Below are 21,735 nucleotides of genomic sequence, written 5' to 3'. Positions count from 1 at the left end.
CTTGCTCTGTCACCAAGGCTGTAGTGCAGTGGCTCAATCATGGCTCACTGTAGCCTCACACTCTTGGGCTCAAGTACCACCTCAGCTTCCTGAGTAGCTGGGACTACAGGCACACATCACCTTGCTGGCTAATTAAAAAAATATATATATATATAAAATAAATGTATATATTTATAATATATATGTATATATATAATAAATATATATATTTATAATAATATATATAATAAATGTATATTTATAATATAAGTGTATATTTATATATTATATATAAATACATATTATAAATATATATATATATTTTTTGTAGAGATGAAGTCTCACTATGTTGCTCAGGCTGGTCTTGAATTCCTGAGCTCAAGGGATCCTCACATCTTGGCCTCCCCAAGTATTGTGATAACAGGTGTGAGCCACCATGCCTGGCAGTGCCTGAAGTTTTGAAATCCAGTCTCAAGACTGACATAGTTGTCACTTCCATTGCACTTTTTTCTGGCCAAAGCCAGTTACAAAGCCTGTCCAACTTTGTAAAGTTGGGGTGAAGCTGCAAATTTACATTGCAGGGAGTTCGGTATAGGAAAGGTTGGAGAATGGGGTTTTTGCTGTAATTAGTCTACCACAGTGATTCATAATTATTAGATGATTATCAAAATAATTTCTAAATTGTATCCCGTTAATTGTATTCATATGCTTTCCAGTGAACACTAAAATGAATGATTTTCTAATATGAGCTTAAAAGTGTTGACATATTTGTTTCAATTGCTCTCATTTTGTGGGATATTATTCTGGTTGCTCTTTGCAGGGTTCCTGATGCTTTACATTTTTAAATTTAACTTCATTCAAAAGCATTAATAAAGTTTTTTCTCTTTTATTCAGAATTACCTCCAGAAGAATAATAAGTATACAACAAATCCTGCAAGTAAGGTATCCCAAAGCATCATCCTCACTCTTGGTCACCACCTCCAAAAAGGCACCCATTAAATGTAAAAATTTGACTAAATGTGTAACTGTGCCTTCAGTGTCTTTGGGTGCAGACGTTTACTTCAGAAGCTTCATGGGCTGGTTTTTCACTGTTGCTGGTGAGTTGCAAGATGTTGCCCTTGGCAAGGTGTGCTTGGTCCCTACAGTTCTTCTCTATCATTCTTATTAACGATGTTTTGCTAGTCCCATGCAGAGTCTTTGAATAGCATTCCAAGAAAGGACCACCCGCAGTGAAAATATTACGCCTACCCAGTGGTCTTGAATGTGTCCCTTATGAAGTGGAATCTTTATGTAAAATAGACACTTGGGAAGCAATTATTATTAATTACGGACCCTTTCATCACAGCCTTTGATTCCTTGCATGCACCAGTACTCACTCCTGCTGTTCATGACAGTGACAGTGTGTTATAGACCAACAATGGTTTTTGTGCCATTAAGAACAAAGAGACTTTTTGAAAAATATTCAGTTTACCAATTGCTGTCACAATTGTAGTCTTTGAATATGGTTGTGTGTGTTCTTCTCAGTTAATGGATTCTCCTTATATTAATGCTGACCCCTGCCTCTGTTATAGGCTTCAAGGGTATGTGTTTAAACTGACCCGTTGACATTGGGGTTAGATTATCCATGTATGCAATTTATTTTGAACCTTGTGAATGAGATAATCATATACAATTTGTGATCCATGAAAGGAATGCTATCTGGCACAGAGGGTGCTGATTTGTTAGACTTTATGTTCTCATGATTATTTTCTGATGTTTGGAATAATTATCATTGTTTAATAAAAAAGCAAAGGCCAGCTGTATATAGCTAATTCATTTATAATTAAGGAAGTTAGCCAAGATATTCTGAGTCATTATTCAGTCGAAACATTTAGATACAGAGGGCTTTTAGTATGTTAGTAACTGAAAACCTAAACATATAAAGATACTACTTTTGTCCCTGTTTTAAGCACATTCTTTCAAATGTCAAAACTTGACTTTGAAGAATGGAGTGAGGGATAGGCAGGGATGAAAAAGAAGATGCCAGAAATAAAAACTAATTTTTTCCTTAGAAAAAAATTAAATATCTGAATAAGTGGAGAGAGATACTGTGTCCTTGCATGGAAAGAGTCAATATTGTTAAACTCGATCCTCCTCTGGTGGATTTATAGATTCAATGCATTCCCGATCAAACCTCAGCTGGACTTTTTGTAGGTGTTGACAAGTTAATTCAGAAACTTGAATGGGAAGGCAGTGGAGCTAGGATAGCAAAAACGATTTTGAAAAAGAAGGACAAAGTTGGAAAACCATACTACCTGGTTTCAAAATTGCTGTGGTTTGAATGTGTTCTCCAAAAGGTCATGAGCTGGAAACTTAATCCCCAATGCAACAGTGTTGGGGGGTGGGGCCAAATAAGAGGTGATTGGGTCATGAGAGTAGAGCCCTTAGGAATGGATTAATGCCATTACCACAGCAGTGGGTTAGTTAACTCAAGAGTGGGTTGTTATAAAGTGAGTCTGGCCCCTGGTGCTTTGCCCTGTCTCACAGACTTCTGTCACCCACCAGTCCCCCATGGGATGACACTTATCAGATGCCACACCATGCTCTTGGACTTGCCAGCCTCCAGAGCCATGAGCTGAATAGGCATCTGTTCTCTATAAATTACCCAGTCTGTGGCATTCTGCTAGAGCAACAGAAAATGGACTAAGACAAAGATTTATGGACTGTTGCATTAATCAGGGTCAGTTGCTATTGGCAAAAGAATAGACAAAGGATAGATCAATGGAACAGACTAGAAAGCACAGAACTAGCCCCATTTATATAAAAGACAGCAAATGACAACATGTGGGTAAAAGGTTGGTAATCAGTGAATCTGGGTAAATGTTATTTAAAAATTCTTTATACTATTCTGATTCTTGCAAACTTTCTGTATTTCACGATTTTTCTGATTTAAAAAAATACAGCTTTCCTAGTAGAAAAACCTAACATACTCTTTAAAAGCATTCAAGATTGAAATAATTAAATTTTGGAATGTTTCTCTTAATTAGGCACATGCTTTTTCAGAATGTAAAGCCCTTTGTTAACTTAATAAGCACATGTAAACTGAATTTATCTTATTCATAAAGCCAAAATAAATGGATTCAGGTCTAGTTAATAGCTTTATAATTGTGACTAGAAATGCACATGTCTGCATTACCTCTTACATTTATTCAAAACAATTTAAAAAGTGGAATGGAACTACTTCAATGGCAAAAAAAATGCAATGACATCAGGTATTCAAAGGTATTATGATTGTGCACTAATACAGTATTGGTGGGGGAGGGTTGGTGAATAGTCTTATCACTCCAGTATACAAATTAAAAACCACAAAGCAAAACACAATTTTTCTGTTGGAAAATATGTATATAGATATTTAAAAGTCAAGTTCATTGAGGTATTATTTACTTGCAGTAAATCCTGTTTAGTTGAGTTTTGACAAGCACGTACAAATGTGTAACCCCCACCACAACCAAGATATAACTTGGATCCATCACTCCCAGACAGTTCCCTCAAGCCCTAGTTTCTAGTCAACCCTTCCACCTGCCCTGACAATCAGTGACCTGTTTTCTGTGCCTATAGTTTTCTCTTGTCCAGAAAGCCATATAAATGGAATCATGCAGTATGTAACTTTTCTATTAAAAAGAGCTTTATTGAGATAAAATTTATGTATCATACAATTTCCTCTTTAAAATATGTAATTCAATGGTTTTTGGTATATTCACAAAACTGTGCAGTTATTTTCACAATTTGAGAACATTTTCATCACTTCAGAAAGAAACTCAATACCCATTTATTGGCATTCTCATTTGCCAATTTTCTCACAACCTCCCAGTCTCAGGAAGCCACTAATTTACTTTCTGTGTCTAATGTAGCCTTTTGAGTCTGGCTTCTTTTACTAGGGATGATGCATTTGAGATTCATCCATGTTGTTGCATATGACATTACTTTGTTTCCTTTTATTGCTGAGTAGCATACCATTGCATGGCTATATCATATTTTTGGTATCATATGTATCAGTTGAAGGACATTTGTTTTATTTTCTTTTCAGTTTATAGTGATTATGAATAATGCTACCATAAACATTTGTTTGAAAGATTTGGGTGAATGTAAGTTTTCATTTTTCCTGGGTAAATGACTAGGATTAAGACTGCTGGGTTATATGGTCTGTGTATGCTGAACTTTATAACCCAAGCTGTGTTCCAAAGTGGCTGTACTATTTTTTGTTTCTACCAACAGAATATGAGAATTCTAGTTGCTTGACACCCTTGCCAACATTTTGTATAGTCTGTTTTTTTAATTTTAGCTATTCTTATCTATGTATAATGGTATTTCATTGTGGTTTTTACGTTGTATCTAGGAAATCATTGTCTAACTCAGGGTTACAAGGATTTCTTGCATACTTTTTTTAGAAGTTTAATTGCTTTAGATTTTAAATATTGATCTATTTTCTGTATATGCTAGAAGTCAAGGTTGTTTTTTGTCTGTCTTGTTTTGTTTGCATATGGATGTACAATTGTTCCAACATTATTTGTTGTAAAAACTGTTGTTTTACCACAGAACTGCCTTTGCACTTTGGTTGAAACTCAGTTGAACATATATGTGATTTCAATTTGCATTTTCCTAATGGTTAGTGAACATTATTTCATATGCCTGTTTGCCATCCATCCATCTTCTTTGATGAAGCATCTCTTCAAAATCTTTTGTTCATTTTGTAATAGGGTTGTTTTTTATATGATTAAGTTCTGAGAGTTCCTTAAGTATCTTGGATATGTTACTTGATAAGACATGCGTTTTGCAAATATTTTCTCAGTCTGTAACTTGTTTTTTTCATCTTCTGAACAGTGTCTTTCAAAGAGCAGAAGTTTTGATTTTGATCAAGTCTAAGTTATCAATCTTTATGGATTATGCTTTCGATGCTTCCAAAGTGGCTCCTGCATTTCCATGACACAATCCCATCTTTTTATTCAAGTACTTCCGCATTTTCTGGAATAGCAAGGTGTCCCAGGCCTCACTTTACACTTTCCCTGCCTTACCCTGGAATGAGCCATTTCTATGGACAAACCATGGTTTCTTTTACTGAGGCATGGTATTAAGGAGGGAGAATTTTGAAAAACTTTTTCTGTCTCTTTTCTCCCTTAACATGCGCCATAGATTTATGAGTCATTCTGCATTATGATTTTGGACACGAGTTTGATTCTGAAGGTAGGTAATATGATTTTTTTAAATCAAATAAGAAGGAGAAAAGCTTATCATCAGTGGCACTGAGTTGTTTTAAGACAGATCCCCATGTGTCCCATGCCTAGTCTACGGCAGCCGCTGACCATCGGGAGATATGTTGTTGTCCAAATAGTGGGACTGCAACAGAAAAGGTCACTAGTCTTTCCCACATTTTATAGACATCCAGGTCATCCTTTAATTTGAATTAGAATCTATTGTTTTGGAAAGATTTTCTTTCACCTTGCCAGAGTAACAACAACCATAAGAGGACACAGTCTCTGATTCCTAAATTTACCCACTGGTGTTTGCCTTTGGGGAGAAGTGTCTGCTTTGATTTCCCAATGCATATTCTATTATTAAATCTTTGGAAGGAGGTAATTTCCCAGGTAATGTTTTCATAATATTCTGTTTAACTTAGTTTTATTACATATATGTATTCTTTTGGAAGCAGTCCTTTGTAATACTTTGTGAACATCTCCTAGCCTTTCTTATCTTGCCATGGTAATTATTTTATCTTTGAGGTGGAACAATGTGGTCCCACTGAGTTTTATGACCTTTAAATTGTGTTGATTTTCCAGGGAGTGGGATAAGGGCCATTGTACGCAAATCCATTGTGTTCCTAAAAGAAAGTGACTTAAGTTTGCATCTAAGGTATAACATTACCTAGCTTTCTTCGCTTTGGGGCATTCAGCTCCACTTACTGATTCTCATCATTTAAATACATAATGTATATCAGAATAACTCTTCATTCCTTACAATATTATGAAAAAAAGGAATACATTTTTGTAAAGTGCTTGGAAACATTAAGCACGGTCTTTGATTTGTAAAAAGTGTATAATTTAAAATTGGCTGAGTCCTTCTGTCTGAGGTTTAGCAGCATGCAGCACAGAAGCCTCAATTCTCAGGAGCTGGTCCAGGTCAGATTTGCTGCAATATCTCACTGTTTTGCAAAATGTTCAGAATATAGTGTCTGCATTCTAATTTAGTTAATTTGAGAATAATGATCATGAATTTAAGACCAGTTCCTTGGAAAGACTCACTATACAGAAAATTGCCTGGCTGTAGACCACAACCCTGATCTCAGCCAACAACATAGTGAATCTTGTTACGGGTGGATTAAATGGTTCAGCAAACTGATTTTGATTTCTTTCTGTGACAAAGCCCCTTGCTAGGTATTGGGGATACAAGATGAATGGAGCAATGAGTGGGTGAAATGGACATAAGGAAGCAGGCAACCAGAGACGAGGCAATGTGTCAGAAACCACTGAATGGGCTGTAACTCTACCTTGGGAGAAAGGTAAAAAGGGCTTGGGATTTTTTTTTCCCGTAAAATAAACAAATAAATTAAAATTAGAACTAGTAAAATTTAGCCAGGGCACTGGAGTGGGGAGAGTGAAATGTGGAAGGAAGGGAGCAGCAGGAGCTGAAGTTTACAGGTGGAAAATAGTAGAATTTGTGGAGGAAAATTCTAAGAGGCTTCAGCTGTTAGGGCAGAAAATTGGAGGCAGGGGGTGGTTATTAGCGAAACCAGCATACTAGGCAGAGGCAGAGTCTGAAAGGACTTATAAGCCATTTTAAGGATCTTTAGTCTTCAGAGCAATGGGAATTTGCTGAAGCGTGCTAAGCAGGAGAGTGAAAGTGTCAGACTTGCAATTTAGGTGCAGCACTGGATTTGAGAGTGACATGACTGGAAGCAGAGACATTTGGTAGGAGTCCTTTTTGGCAGTCAAAAAGCAGTGGACAAAGACGTGGAATAGAGAAATAGAGGTTGGGAGGGAAAGAGGACAAAACAAAATAGGCAGTACTTGGTGGTTGATTGGCTGCCAGAAGTGAGGAAGAGAGATGGGTGGAGTCAAGGGTGACCCTGGATTGCTGGCTCTCGTGTCTGGGTCTCTGGCTGTATCTGAATAGGAAGGTACCGATTAGTGCAGTTGTAAAACCCAGCTGGAGGGTTGGAAAACCCAGATGTCTGGTTTATCCTAAAGTTTCTGATTCACTAGGTCAGGTGGACCCAAGAATTTGCATTTCTAACAAGTTCTCAAGTGATGCAGATACAAAAACTTGAGAACAACTAGATTATTGGTTCTCAAAATGTCTATTGGAATGTGCTAGAGTGTTTATTTAAGGAAGTGGATTCTCATTCCCTAAAACTAATTGAGTTCCAATCTGTGGGCATTGCCCAGGAATCTACATTTTTTATAAAGGATCAGAAGTGATTTGTAATGCTGATGAGAACATAGGCCACATTTTAAGAAACATTTAGATTAAGGGCCGGTCTATGGCATGAGTTAGGTGTGTATTACTAGCTAGGTCATCTGGCCCCAATTTTCTTACATGTAATCTCATCATGAGATTTCATAGTCTAATAGCTATTATTTATTGGAGGCTTACCATGGGCTAGGCATTCTCTAATCATTTTACAATATATAATTTTATTTAAAGCTTGCCAAACTTTACAAAAGAGATAGAGTTGGCCCTTCATATCCATGGGCTCCACATCTGTGGATTCAACCAACTTTGGATAGAAAATATTAGGGAAAACAAAAACATAAAATAGCAATACAACAATAAAAATAATACAGTTTTAATTTAATTAATTCATTTGTTTTTTTGCAGAGAAGCAGTCTCACTATGTTGATAGGGCAGATCTCAAACTCCTGGCCTCAAGTGATCTTCCTGTCTTGGCCTTCCAAAGTGTTGGGATTACAGGTGTGAGCCACCTTGCCCAGCCTAAAAATACTACAAATTTTAAAAATACAGTATAATAACTATTTAGGTAGCATTTACATTATATTAAATATTACAAGTAACCTAGATATGATTTAAAGTATAGAAGAGGATATATGTAGGGTATATGCAAATACTATGCCATTTCATATCAAGGACTTGAACATCCCCAGATTTTGATATCTGCAGGGGTCCCGTAACCAATCCTCCATGGATAGGGAGGGATGACTCTACTGCTATTATTATTTCCATTGTCAAGGTGATGAAACTGAGAGAGGTTAGTAACTTGCCCAAGATCCCAGAGCTAGTAAGTGGATTCTTATTTATCTGTGATCACGTTCAGTGGCTTCAGAGCCATTTACTGTCTGCGTGGTAGACAGTGTTCAAGGGTGTAAAAGTGATGCATTTTAGGAATGGACACAATATGGTACGGCTGGAGGGAGGTGGTGAGGGAGCCAGTACCAACTAAGATTCCTTCTCTCTGCGCTTATTCTATTAGATTTCTGACCACTTACCCTTGGTCGCTTTTGATTCCTCTTTAGTAATCTTGGTTTGAAAATTAAATTGGGTGTTTGCCTATTTGTAGTAAGTGTGGTGTTATTTATTAAATGACCTTTATATAATTAATTCAATGAACGGTGCAAAATTAGCCATGAGAGAATACTTGAAACTTTTTGTACTGTAACAGTTTTTGCCATCCAGTTCATTCCTTAGGACTTTTCCCATTGATAGTTCTATTGTAATATGACTACTTTTACCAGAATCTTATAGGTTTCTTCATCCTTCGCATGTGAATTATTAATGTTTATTATTTTATAAGGAAAGAATCATTCCCATTCAATGTAGTCTGAGAGGGTTTCTGTTCATTTAAGTTGCATTACTTTTGTTGGCGATGATTATCTCATTGTCATCACCCACTGAGGAGAACAAAGGTATTCTCAGGATTGCCACTTGGAGTTCCTTGGGTTAAGGGAGAGCTTTAGTGAAGCAAAGTTCTGTATCATTGGGAGGCCAGCTTCTATTTATTAGCCTTTTCATTTTTGGTCCCTCCTTTCAGATTTTACCAGTTCATATCTGTTGCCTGCAAATAGCTGAAATAGCATTGTATGAGCTAGAAAGGTGTCAAATGAGCTAATTTCCTGCTCCTGCATTCAGAGAAGTTTCTCGAACTGCAAAAAATTATATAGTGGCAAAATGTACTAGCCAAAGCTGACTGCAAAATAAATTCTTCCTCAGTGAAAGAGCCCAAACAATTTGCTTTCAAATTGTACTTGTTATCAATTTCCTGTCTCTTTTTGCCAAAAGAGAGGTAATATCTTCATTCAATTCTTTAAGTTTTTAGGCAAAATGAATATTATTTTCCTTCATTTTCTTCTACTCTTCAGTGATAATAGCTAAACAGTCTAGTTCCAACTGGAAATTGTACCTCTCTTGCCCACTGAAATAAAAGTCTATGATAGTTTTCCCAGTAGTTGAAATATAAAAGAAAGGACACAGTAGAATTGCTAAAGAAGCTGTAGGTAAACTGTTTTCATAATCACAAGAATTTTTAGGAACCTTTTTGGACATTTTCCAGATGTGTCTGAGACATGTCATCAAGATATTGCTTTGTCTGCTTTTTGCAGATTGGCATTATGCAAGTTTATAACTGAATAGGACCAGTTAACACCTTTATTTTAGGCTACAGTCATAGATTCCTGAGACCTGAGGAGCTTGTGACTTGGCATAGTTATGTCATAGTAAAGCTGGGACTGAAATTCACATCTCTTGACTCCCAACCCAGCACCATTTGTACTTATCATTTCTTGTGGATACTCTTTTCTCTGGGCTGAGGAGAGGAGTTTTGTAAACATTGTATTTTGCAGGGGCCAGATCCATTAGTCTTTTGCAGGGAAAATGAGTGACAGGTCAAAAGTAGGGACTATGATGAAGTAAAAGAAACTTCAGAAAGAGACTTCTCAGAAGACCCCAGGGAACGTCCTTCATGCACTAACAAACGACTGTTAATTGGGTGCTTATTATGTGCCAGCACCATGATAGATGGTGGATAAAGAGGTGGAAGAGTCACATGTGTTCCCTGCAAAAACCAAACACAAAGACTTTTGGTGGAAGGTTCTAGGTTTGAGAAAACAGATGCTGGACTATGGTCTGCAAACTAGTGGGCAAGAACTGGCATGCTTTCCTTTGCTAGACAGTAAATTCCTCCAAAATAGGAAGGAGTGAATGACTAAAGAAAATGTGATATATACATACAGTGGAATATTTTTCAGCCTTAAAAAGAAATAAAATTCTGATAAGTACTTCAACTTGGATGCACCTTGAAAACATTAAAGGAAGTAAACCAGACACTGAAGGACACATATCATATGGTTTCATTTATATGGGGTCCCTAGAATAGGTAAATTCATAGAGACAGAAAGGAGAATGGTGGTTACCAGGGGCTGGAGGAAGAGAGGAACAAGGAGCCCATATTTAACTGGTACAGCGTTTCCGTTTGGGAAGATGAAAAAGTTCTGGAAATGGATAGTGGTGATGGTTGTACAACATCGTGGATGTACTTAATGCCACTATATTTTATACTTAAAGTGGTTTAGATGATAAATTTTACGTTATGTATATTTTGCCACATACACACAAAAACTTGGAGACACCTCCGGTTCATCATTATGACCCATGTGACTTAGCACATAACATTCTCAACAAGTATTTGTTGAACTGAATTGAACCAAGTGCCGGAGGACCGGGAACTGAAGGGAAAGTTGATTAAATCATGTTGGGGGTTGCAGAGAATTGGGGATTTCAGCTTACTCAGGCAGGGTGGATTCCCACAATGGCAAAAAGGTTCTCCCAGAGGTTTGGCATCCTGACAGTGGAGGGGCTTGTTAAACAGTCTTACAAAGTCAGGGGTGGAGCCTTCTTACATGGTCTGGGCTGGTGGCAGGTGCAGAAGAGGCACAGTGGAGCAATGAGCCAAATGGGAAAGAAATTCAGTGGTGTGTGTGTCTGTGCGTGCGTCTGTGCTTCTATTGTCATTGTCACTTGGATATTTCATTGTTACTAAATGGTGAAGCTGGCATTGTGCTACTTGAAACAACAATGAGCATGTGGCTGTGTTTGCAATGTTTATTAATTTGGGTAATTTCTGTCACTAGTTCATTCTTTTGTTGCTTCCACAATTTTTTTCCACAGCTCAATACATTTTAACTATGCAAACACACACATAACTATTATTCAGGTGAAGATACAGAATATTGTCAGCATCCCAGGAGTCTCCCTAATCCTTCCTTCTATTCAGCCTCCCTCATACACCTTTGGTAACCTGTGCCATGCATTTTTATTATTATTATTATTATTATTATTATTATTATTATTATTACTGAGATGGAGTCTCGATCTGTTACCCAGGCTGGAGTGCAGTGGCGCAATCTCGGCTCACTGCAAGCTCTGCCTCCTGGGTTCACGCCATTCTCTTGCCTCAGCCTCCCGAGTAGCTGGGACTACAGGTACCTGCCACCACGCCCGGCTAATATTTTTTGTATTTTTAGTAGAGATGGGGTTTCACCGTGTTACCCAGGATGGTCTCGATCTCCTGACCTCGTCGTGATCTGCCCACCTTGGCCTCCCAAAGTGCTGGGATTACAGGCGTGAGCCACCGCGACCAGCCAACCTGCCCCATGCGTTTTAAATGAGATTCTGCTACATGTTAGGCAAAGTTCTAGGCATTGGATCAGACACAGAAATAAATAAGGTGATCCCTGCTCTGTAGCAGATCATAGCACAGAGATGGAATAGACACATAGACAAAGAATAGGCTAAATACTCCAACAGATGTGTGTTTAAGGTCAGTGAGAGTGAATGGAGATGATCCTCACGAGCTGGAGTAATTAGTAAAGTCTGTGCACTGGACTTTAGTAGAGTCCTGAAGGATAATAAGATTCAGAGAAGCAGCATTAGAGGACAAGGCCTTCAGGTAGGGAATGAAGGCTAATGGTAAGAACAATCTTGGCAGCAGGTTATGGAGGGTGCCTGGCTGCATGATCAATGACACAATGTCGCACAGCTAGGGGAGGGCGTGTGGGGAGCTTTGAACACTAGGATGGGGCAATATGTCTGCAGAATTGAGTTTTGCTTGTATTTTTGTCTGAATTTTTTCGTAACAAGCAAACATGGGAAAAATGGACTTCACTGGTGTTCAAGATATGTCTTTAAAGCAACCCAAACCAAGCTCTTCTCCACTGGGGTGTCCATGAGATCCATTTACTCAGTAGTGGCCCAGCTGGAGTGGGGAGATAAAAGATGCTTTCAGGAGCAATACTGGGCTTCCCAGAGGTGGCTTATATTCCCATGCTGTGTACCCTGATGACTGTCATTAACAAAACACTGGCTACATTTCTGGAGAAATAAACCTTTACTAACCTTATCAGGCTTACTTCTCTAGTATAGATTGTGTATGTCTAGTACAATTGTTTCTCAGTGACAGCGTACTTGTTAAGTATTAACTATTCTTGTTTCATTTTAAACTTCTCTTCAACACTGAAATGTACATTTTATAGTTTTTCTCTCTATTAACATGTGTTCTAAATGTTTGAGAGAAAACAGTTTCTAAATGCATTTGTTTTTGCTCTTTGGTAAACTGTTCTTTATCCAAGTTATTAAAGAAAGAGGTATTCCCAATTTAGCTTAAACAGAGGTTTGGCAACTTAAAATACTTTGAAAGGAGTGTGTTTCTATCATTTTCTCACTAAAACAATTGTTTCAACTATTAGGGAAGTACTGTCCGATGGAAGCCTATTTTACAGAAGCATAAAACTGTTTTATAATTATAAAGTTAATTGTTAACCCCCAAAACTTATACAGTGGGTTAAATACTTGTTATAGTAAGCAGATTACAGATATTTCTAATATTCCATCAGAAAATCCTTTCTGCTGTGTTAGGGAAGAGAGAAATTTCCCCTGCTCTTGTCAAATTAGCATACATTTCATGGCACAAATTATTGTGGAAACACAATAGTATATCTAGTAATATAAATATTATGCCCCGAGGTGGATAAGATTCTTAAAAGCAGATTAAAATAAATAATGTTTCTGTAAACAACACTCTAACAAGACTTAAAATTGGGATTTTTTTCTTATATCATTTCTGGTCAATTTAAATTAAGAATCCTAACTAATACATAAATAATTAGAAGACTCTAATATGGTATTTTTTCATGAGTATCCTACTTTACTGCCTAGTTTGAACCATAAAGTATATTATCATGAAACTTGTGGTTCTATATATAGCTTTATATTTTATTTCAACTGCTTTTATGACCTTGAAACTTGGCAGGAGTTTCACCCCTCTACCCTCACCCTTCATTTCCAAAGAATTTATAGGCTATCTTAACACTGTGGGTTTTTTAAAAATTTGAATCATGATTTAGCTTTCTTTTTATTAATAGAGAATCTATATAACATGAATTTTCTTCAGTTTTTACTTATCATCCATATGAAACTCTTTTAAGAACTAAGCCTATTTGGGTTTCATGATATGCCATATTCTATGAAAGTGTATTACATGCAGTTTTAATGGCAGAGCACAAACTGAATAGATGAAAGCTTTCTATTATAGGTAAACTTTTAATAGGCAGTCTGAACCAAAGGGGCAACTTGATTAATCCTCTAAATATTTAATATTGACTTGTATATTTCTAATGCCATCTTGAAGAACAGTCTGGGTTTGTGGGAATCATTCTTAAAGGATTGCTCATTTATGAGCATCCAGACAGACAAACACACATTTTCATTGAATCTACACCTGCTTGGTAAGAGATACTGACCTCACCTATGGCATATGCTGATTAGCTGAGTTCATTTTCCCCAGTGGCACCTGTGTTTATTCTCCCAGGTCACGTGCATGTGCAGCATATTATTCAGGAAAATACTGATTTGCTGAATAGCCAGTATCCAGAGGACTTGAAAGAATGAGTTGGGTTCCAGTGGTAAAATGAGGTGAAGGGCCCAGTGACTTTCCCACTTATCGTCAAAAGCTGTTCAAGTACTAATCAGCTCCAGGACCAGAGATCACTGGTGATTTGGTTCATTGGATGAAAGAGCCGTTGAAGAGTTCAATTTCCTTCTGATATGGTTATTTCATTTTACAGGCATGTTTTTTTTTTTTTTTTGAAAAAATAAAATCTGCAAGTCACATGATAGAGAAAAGACTAGCTGTGCAAGAAAACATTTGGCAGATAATATGAAACCATATGTTCCTACTTTTCTAAATGCAAAAGAAAAAGAACTAAAAGGCTAAGGTAATGCCATGCTGTTAACTGGGGCCAAGGACTATGTTTGTCATAAGCCCAGCTTCTATTTTTTATATGAAAGGGCCGATTAGGGGTGGGCAAACTATGGCCTGTGAGTCCCTCTGTGTTTATAAATAAAGCATTACTGAAACACAGCCATGCACATTCATGTATGTATTGTCTATGGTTGCTTTCATGCCACAATGGTAAAGTTGAGTAATTGCAACAGAATCCATATGGCCCGCGAAGCCTAAAATATTTACTCTTACCCTAAAAAGTTCACCATCTGGAGTAGATGAATAACTCTATGGTAGATGAATAAACCACATTTTATGTAAAGATATTTTAGTGTAAATTGCAGGTATCCTTACATTTTACTTCTAATTTCTTTATTGAGTATCTCAAAAATAATAGTGCTGTGTAACCAGATTGAAATTGTTATACTTAATAAAGTAATAGTTTTTCCTTGATGAAATTTGATACCAATTCATATAAAAATTTCTGAATTGCGTCCAAAATATGATTTACAACTTGTTTCTCCAAGTCAGGATCTAATTCAGGATTATTCCTTGCATTTGGTGTCTGTGTCACCCAAGTCTCCTTTAATCAAGATATGTTCCTTTTGTCATGACACTGACTCCTGAAAAGGCTGTGCCATTTGTCCCATAGAATATATCTGCAATATATTTGATTGCTTTCGAGTGGTATCATCTAATATGTTCCTCTCTGACCCGGATTTACGTAAACTGGAAGTTAGATCTCAGTTGAATTCAGGTTAAACATGGTTGGCAAGAAATTGTGCAAAGGGATCCTAAAATCTGCGTCAGATCTGAAGATTTGTGTCACTATTAGTGACACTAAATTTGACCATTAGCTTAGTCAACAAATTATTTTAAACATAAGAAAAATAGGCTGGGCGTGGTGGCTCACACCTGTAATCTCAGCACTTTGGGATGCCAAGGCAGGTTGATCACCTGAGGTCAGGAGTTCGAGACCAGCCTGGCCAACATGGTGAAACCCCATCTCTATTAAAAATACAAAAATTAGCCAGCTGTGGTGGTGTGCACCTGTAGTCCCATCTACTTGGGACTGAGGCAGGAGGCTGAGGCAGGAGAATCACTTGAACCTGGGAGGCGGAAGTTGCAGTGAGCCGAGATCACACCGCTGCAGTCCAGCCTAGGTGACAGAGTGAGACTCCGTCTCAAAAGAAAGAAAGAAAGAAAGAGAGAGAGAGAGAGAGAGAGAGACAGACAGACAGACAGACAGACAGAAAGAAAGAAAGAAAGAAAAATGGCATTCAGGGTACAAGAAGTAAAGAGTTAGAAGTTGAACTAGCCACCTGACATTGATTTCTTGCTCCCGTTTGTGTTCCAGGATGCCCTCTAGACTGTGTGGTAACCTGATCTTGACTCTCCATTGCTTTCTCAGTGGTTCTGTGCCTAAAGTATATTCTCACTCCATGAAATTTTGTAATGGCTTGGCAGAATGGGGGTAGGCCTATTTTCCTGATAATTGTGCTTTGTTTGGGTTCTGTGATTGTTGAGGGTTTTGTTTTTGTTGTATCTCTTTCCTTTTAAGTACAGGAATATCAGTGAAAAGCAACAAAATGATTAAAGGTGGTAAAGCTTGATAATGAGACATGAAAGAAATCTAAAGGACTTGTAATTATTGAGACTTAAATAGATAGAAAACCCCACGCTGTAAGTTAACAAGTACATTTAGGTAATTATCACCATTAAAAAAATCTGAATGCAGTTTTAAAGCCCTGAAATTTCCTAGTGTTGTCTACTTCCCTGGCATGAAATATTCTGTACCTGTAAGGATAAATCTGCCAGAGGCAGACGCATGCTGGGACCTGTGGCCTTTTAAAATGGACTTTTGTTGTGTTAGTGTAAGTTTCCTCTTTTGCTTTATACGTATTATTTCCTTGGTTCATAAACTTGTGGTTTATAACCCGGGTCTAGGTTTTGATGCATCGTCCCTAAAGCCACGTGGACTTGTGTGGTGTGCTTGCTGAGGACTGTGAACTTAGAGCTGCCAGTGGCCCAACCTGTTCCATTATTTTCAGGCAGGAATGTGTTTAAGGCCTTTGCAAGAGGAGGGCTAGAGTGAAAGGCAGAAAGACACTGCAAACAGAGAACCATGAATGAACTTTAAAAATTCCCACAAGGCTTGAAAGGCTCCCATCAGTAGGAAGACAGTTAATCAAAATGACAGGGGCAGAGGAACAGGCCCTGTGGAGGGAACCTTCTCAACAGCTTCTTAATACCTCAGGGAAATGTGTGAGCTTCTCTTGGATATGGATGTATTAGAATAGGTACAGAGAGGTGACAGCTAAGGGTCAGGAGTTGAAAAATAACAAATCATGCTGCATTGTTTTAGGAAAAATGACTGCTTAAAAGCAAACTACCTATTACTTGCCCTTGAGGTCTTAAGTAGACAAGAGGTAAATCAGAACTGGATTAACTACTGACTGACTCACTATGAAACTAGTTCAAGTAGAATTTTAACTGCATTCTGCTGGTCAGATGTGCAAGACATTTGGGTGAAGAGAGGGAAATACTGATGAAAGATAAAGGGGGAAGGATAGGAAAAGATCGGGAGAGGTGCTGGACTGGGCAATAATCTGAAACCTGTGGAAGGAGAGAAGGAAAGAAGTTGGGCAGGAAGAGCTCCAGACTTCAGTGTGGTTCTGAAAAGATCTCAGCTAGGCCACCGGGAGTCCCTGAGCAGGAGTTGCGCATTAAGAGAGCCATGAGTTGGGCAGCAAGGCTGAATCTAGTGACCTCATGGTGCTCAGTCATTGGCTGGGAGCACCTTGGAAGAGGCACAGCTTTGGTATGAGTGCAGAGAGCCTGGAGATACAGCAACTGATGCTCATTCTGTTGACTTCTCCCCTCTCGAAGGGAGATCTGAGTGGTACAACTCCGTGGCTGTGACACTTGGTCCTCAAAAGCAACTGGTATGACTCCTCCTTCTCTGCCTTCTTGTTCCCCTACCTTCAGCAATCACTTGATGTGTAATTAAATTGAACAAGAGTGTTCGAATGTCAAAGAGTGGCACCTTGCAATGTACATTTCTTTCAAATTTTAGAACTTGCTCTATAGGAAAAATATTTTGATCCTGAAAGTTTACTACTTGCTGCTTGTGAACTTAGAGCTGTGACCTGGCAAACAGATCTTTTACCAACTAGATAATGAAAACACATTGAATGCATAAAGTGAATGGGGTGAGGTTAGCGTGTCTCATTATTTTTCCTTTCCTATGTATTGTCAAATAGAAAGCTGAAGCAGGTACTCAAATAGGTTTCATGAGTGGTTGATTACATTTATTCTGATCCCTCCTTGCTTGAGTTATTTATTTAGAATGCTAACGGTCTCTGCCAGACCCCATGCTCATTTATGTCCTGAGCTTGATTTTTTATTCACTGTAATAACTAGGAACAGGTGATTATGACTCTCAGAAGAAGAGGTAAAATCACAGCAGAAGAATGATGTTTTTGTCTCTAATGAATCTTCAAGTTAATTTCTTATTTGCTTTAATTTAGCTATAAAATGTAATAGCACACATGTCTATGTAGGTCAACTTCAACCAGGTAAAAAATGATAGCTAGTAAAACAGAATGTGTACACTATCCCTGAATTCATAGAACATCCCGGCCCAGTGCCTGAAATTCCTATTTAGTGATATATGATGACCTTGATTCCCACAAAAATAGCCACCTTCTGTTCTTTTGAATTTTTATCTCAATTTCTTCCACCAAAAAATGCATTTTAATTTTTTTTTACAATGCCAGCCATTAATCTTTAAAATTGTTATATTTAATAAGGTAATAGTTATTCCTTAATGAAATTTGGAATAAGATAAGTGATCATTGGGATCACCCAGCCACTCTGCTGTGTTGAGCTTGGAACAAAAAGAAGAGACAGAGAAGCTCTATCAAATGTTGTGTGTGATGATGTGGGTTATGTTAGTGTTACAGGCTGAATTGCCTCTCACAAAAACGGATGTTAGAGTCCTACCTCCAGGTACCTGTGAATTTGACCTTGTTTAGATGTAATCAAGTTAAGATAAAGTCATTAGGGTGGGACCTTCTCCAATATATGATTGATGTCCTTGTAAAAAGAAGGAAATTTGGACAGAGATACGCAGAGAAAATGCTGCATGGAAACAGAAGTAGAGATTGCAGTTATGCTGCCAGAAATCAAGAAAGGCCCGGGGGTGTGAGAAGCTAGACAAGGAAAGGAAAGATCATCCTCTAGAGGCTTGGCCGAGAGCATGGCCCTGCCAACAGCCTGATTTCAGACTTCTAACCTCCAAAACAGTGAGGGAACAAATTTTTGTTGTTTTAAAACACCCAGTTTATGGTACTTTGTTATGGAAGCCCTAGGAAAACAAAGTGGGTAGTGAGAGGGTGATGGTTGCACAGGGGGCAATGAGAAGAAAAAGCTTATAATTATTAATTTTAATTTATGTGAATTGGTAATGCATAGATGTGGTCCACAATTATAAAGGTATAAAAGGGTATATAGTAAAAGCATCTCTGTTACTACATTTCCCCCCACCTCCCCAGGTCTCCACCACTCTTATCCATTTTCTTGAGTATCACTCAAAAAGTGTGCAATGCATTTACAAGCATTTAAGAATTTCCACCTTCCTTTCTTGTCTCTCCTTAATAAATAGCAATGTGCTATTTACACATTTTGGATCTTGACTTTTCACTTACAATATATTTTGAGATTTTGGAATATTAACACAGAGCTATTATGTAATAGGGAAGATTTAAATTTGACCTATATATGAAGCCCAGTAATTGCCTTCTTCTAGTTTCTGTTGTTAATGTACCACACAATCACATATGGGATGCTTAACACCACTGTGTTTTGAAAACTGCCATGCGCTAGGTACTATGCAAATGGATTACATATTTTATTTAACCTGTCTTGGGTAAGGGCAGGAGGGTTAACAAGAAAGCTTCAATTTCCTTTGCCTAAAGAACATAAAAAGAAATGTTTGCTGTTGGAACACGTTCAAGTTCCATTTGTCCTGTAGTCTCCTGAAAAAAAAAAAAAAAAAAAAAAGAGTAAATTTATATATGTAGTTCCAAACACTGCCAAATTGCCTCAAGGTTAGTTTCATGTTAAAAGACTTATCTCTTGTTTTTCACTTGTCATCACTGAAAAACATCACTTCTTTGGCATTATAGATGTAATTTTTCTTTCTGCAGAACTTATGCCAGGAAAGCAGAGTCTGTTTTTGATATTTCTGAACATTCCTAACTAGGATGGCAACAACAAGGGTACATATGTATTTTATACTGAGGATATGAGCCAATTACATGTGCAACCCAATGTTCTACCCTAAAATTACTATGACTGTCACCCCCACCCACCATTCAAATGTGGGTTCTTCACTGGCAACTTGACAGCTGGGAATTGGAAATGTGTGGAATGTTGTGTATGGTGGCAAAGGAGTTGGTAAGTATCTGTGGCATTATTGTCTTGCATCAGATGTGGAAATATGGAAGACCCCGTGTCTTCCAATCTGCTATAGAAATAGGGTAGATCAGTCCTTCTGAAAGCACACTAGAACACCTCTGTTCTCGGCATGGACTCCAGTGGTGGGGAAGACTCCCTTCCGCTTCACTTGGTGATACATTTGCCAGAGATGTGGGAGCAGAGATGGGTAGTTTTCCATCAGCATCCAAGCTAGGGAGTGTATGTCAGCCTCCTTTGCAGCTAAGTGTAGTAGCTAACCAAGTTCTGGTCAATGAGATGTGGGTGAAAGCGATGTGGGGCGCTTCCCATCCATGCCTTTAGAAGAAAGGTGTGTGTTCCTTTGCTGTTTCCTTTTCTGTATTCAGACATGCATGTGATGGTAGAAACAGGAGCTGTCATCTTGGATTCAAGAGGGAGGCCACATGTTGAAGATAGCAGAGCCACCCTACCACCCTGGAATATTCCTTGAGAGAGAAACAAACTACTGTCTCATTTAAGCCCCTGCATATTGGGGGTGTTCTTTGTTTCAACAGCTTAGATTGTGTCCTAACAAATATACCCATATACCCAGATATTGGTAAGGACTTGGGCCACCCACATGTTTTAACTATCTTCTGGAATCAAATATTGAAGATACAAATGACTAGTTTTAGAGCAGCCTGGAGTCCAAGGTTGCAATGTATTCTCTCGTTTCCTTTATTTAAGTCTGTGCTTGAGAAACGTCTGTGGCTTAAAATGGGACTGGTTAGTATAAAGTTGGTGATAGCAGTGTTTTCCAAAGTGCTTTTCAGGAAACATGTATTAATGGGAATTCTTCCAGAAAAAGGTGTGGGAGATGATTTAAAGGCAGTATGTTTGAAAAGTAACGGGTCATATAACTTTAGTTTCTTCAGAGCCTCTAGTGGGAAATGAATACCCTAATCTTCCAGTGGGAGGATGCAGCGTGCAGTGTGGTCCAACATAATTTGGCCGTGAACCTCTTTCTTTGGAACACTTAGTAATGTTTTGTGGAATCCTAGTGTTCTTCTGAACATAAGTTGGAATGACAGCATTATAGGGTTACAATTATATTGTATTTTACTAGTCTAGAAAATATTCTGTCTCTGTTAAGGATGACTATGTATCTCATCCATTGTGATTGATTCAAACTTTAACTCATAGAAGATACCATGTTTACTTTATTTTAAAGGTCTAGAGGAATACCGCATATTTGGTCCCATGGGATATATACATGGTACAAGTAAAAAGGATGATATTTGTCTTTATGAAAATAAAATGATATAAATTTGAATATATGAAATAACATTGTAACAGGGCACCATTTTTATCTGCTTTGTATTATTTGGACTATGGGTAGGATTTTACTGGAAAAAAATGGTGATGCAGCAGCAAAAATAAGTCAAAAAACTATTGTTGGTATTTGTCGAGAAGCGGTGGTTGTGAGATGGAAAACGTCAGTTGGGGCTGCTTTGTGGAGGGCTGTGAATGTCTACTCAATTTGGTAGGCACTTGGGAACCACTGAGTGTTTGAGCAGGGGTTAGGGCAGGAGTAGGATTAGTGTTGTTCTTTAAGAAGAATATTCTGACAGCAGGACAAAAAAGGGTTTAGGTGAATGCTGGAGGGAGGCAGGGTTATGAGGCAGGAGGCCACTAACACCCAGGGAGAGGAACAACGGGAAGATGATTCAGGGGTGATTTCCAGACTTTCATTCCTACTGTTGGCATTATATTTTGCATACAACTGAAATGTGGCTTTTGGAAACGTAAACCAATAACAGAAAATGAAAAATTAGAAGCCCATGAACTATACTTGAAAACACCAAAGCCAAATCTGTCTCGTGGCTGCTTTTAACACCCCGAAGTGCTTTTCAGGATGTTGGCGTATGTCACGTGAACTTCTTCCCCATGACCCCCTTTCTTCAGCGTGCTTGTGCCAGAGGGGTTCAATTATGCAGTTATGTTCTGTAATATGATATTTGTCCAGCAACATACTCTTTAGTTGAATTGTCTGT

General features: G+C 38.0%; 1 protein-coding gene and 1 long non-coding RNA gene across 3 annotated transcripts in view; both read left to right on the top strand.

Moving 5' to 3' along the window:
* Nucleotides 1–14,097, top strand: part of LOC126940351 (uncharacterized) — a 33,350-nt gene extending 19,253 nt beyond the window's left edge. Inside the window, exon 2 of the long non-coding RNA XR_007720714.1 lies at nt 874–14,097. This is a non-coding gene — a long non-coding RNA (uncharacterized LOC126940351). The remainder of the gene's footprint in view (nt 1–873) is intronic.
* The window catches only part of LHFPL6 (LHFPL tetraspan subfamily member 6), a 263,153-nt gene that overhangs the window by 46,257 nt on the left and 195,161 nt on the right, over nt 1–21,735 (top strand). The window lies entirely within an intron of this gene.

Source organism: Macaca thibetana, chromosome 17 (assembly GCF_024542745.1).
Source record: "Macaca thibetana thibetana isolate TM-01 chromosome 17, ASM2454274v1, whole genome shotgun sequence".
Lineage (NCBI taxonomy): Eukaryota > Metazoa > Chordata > Mammalia > Primates > Cercopithecidae > Macaca > Macaca thibetana.
The sequence above is the reverse complement of the archived record's forward strand: the minus strand, read 5'-3'. Positions and strand labels throughout refer to the sequence as shown.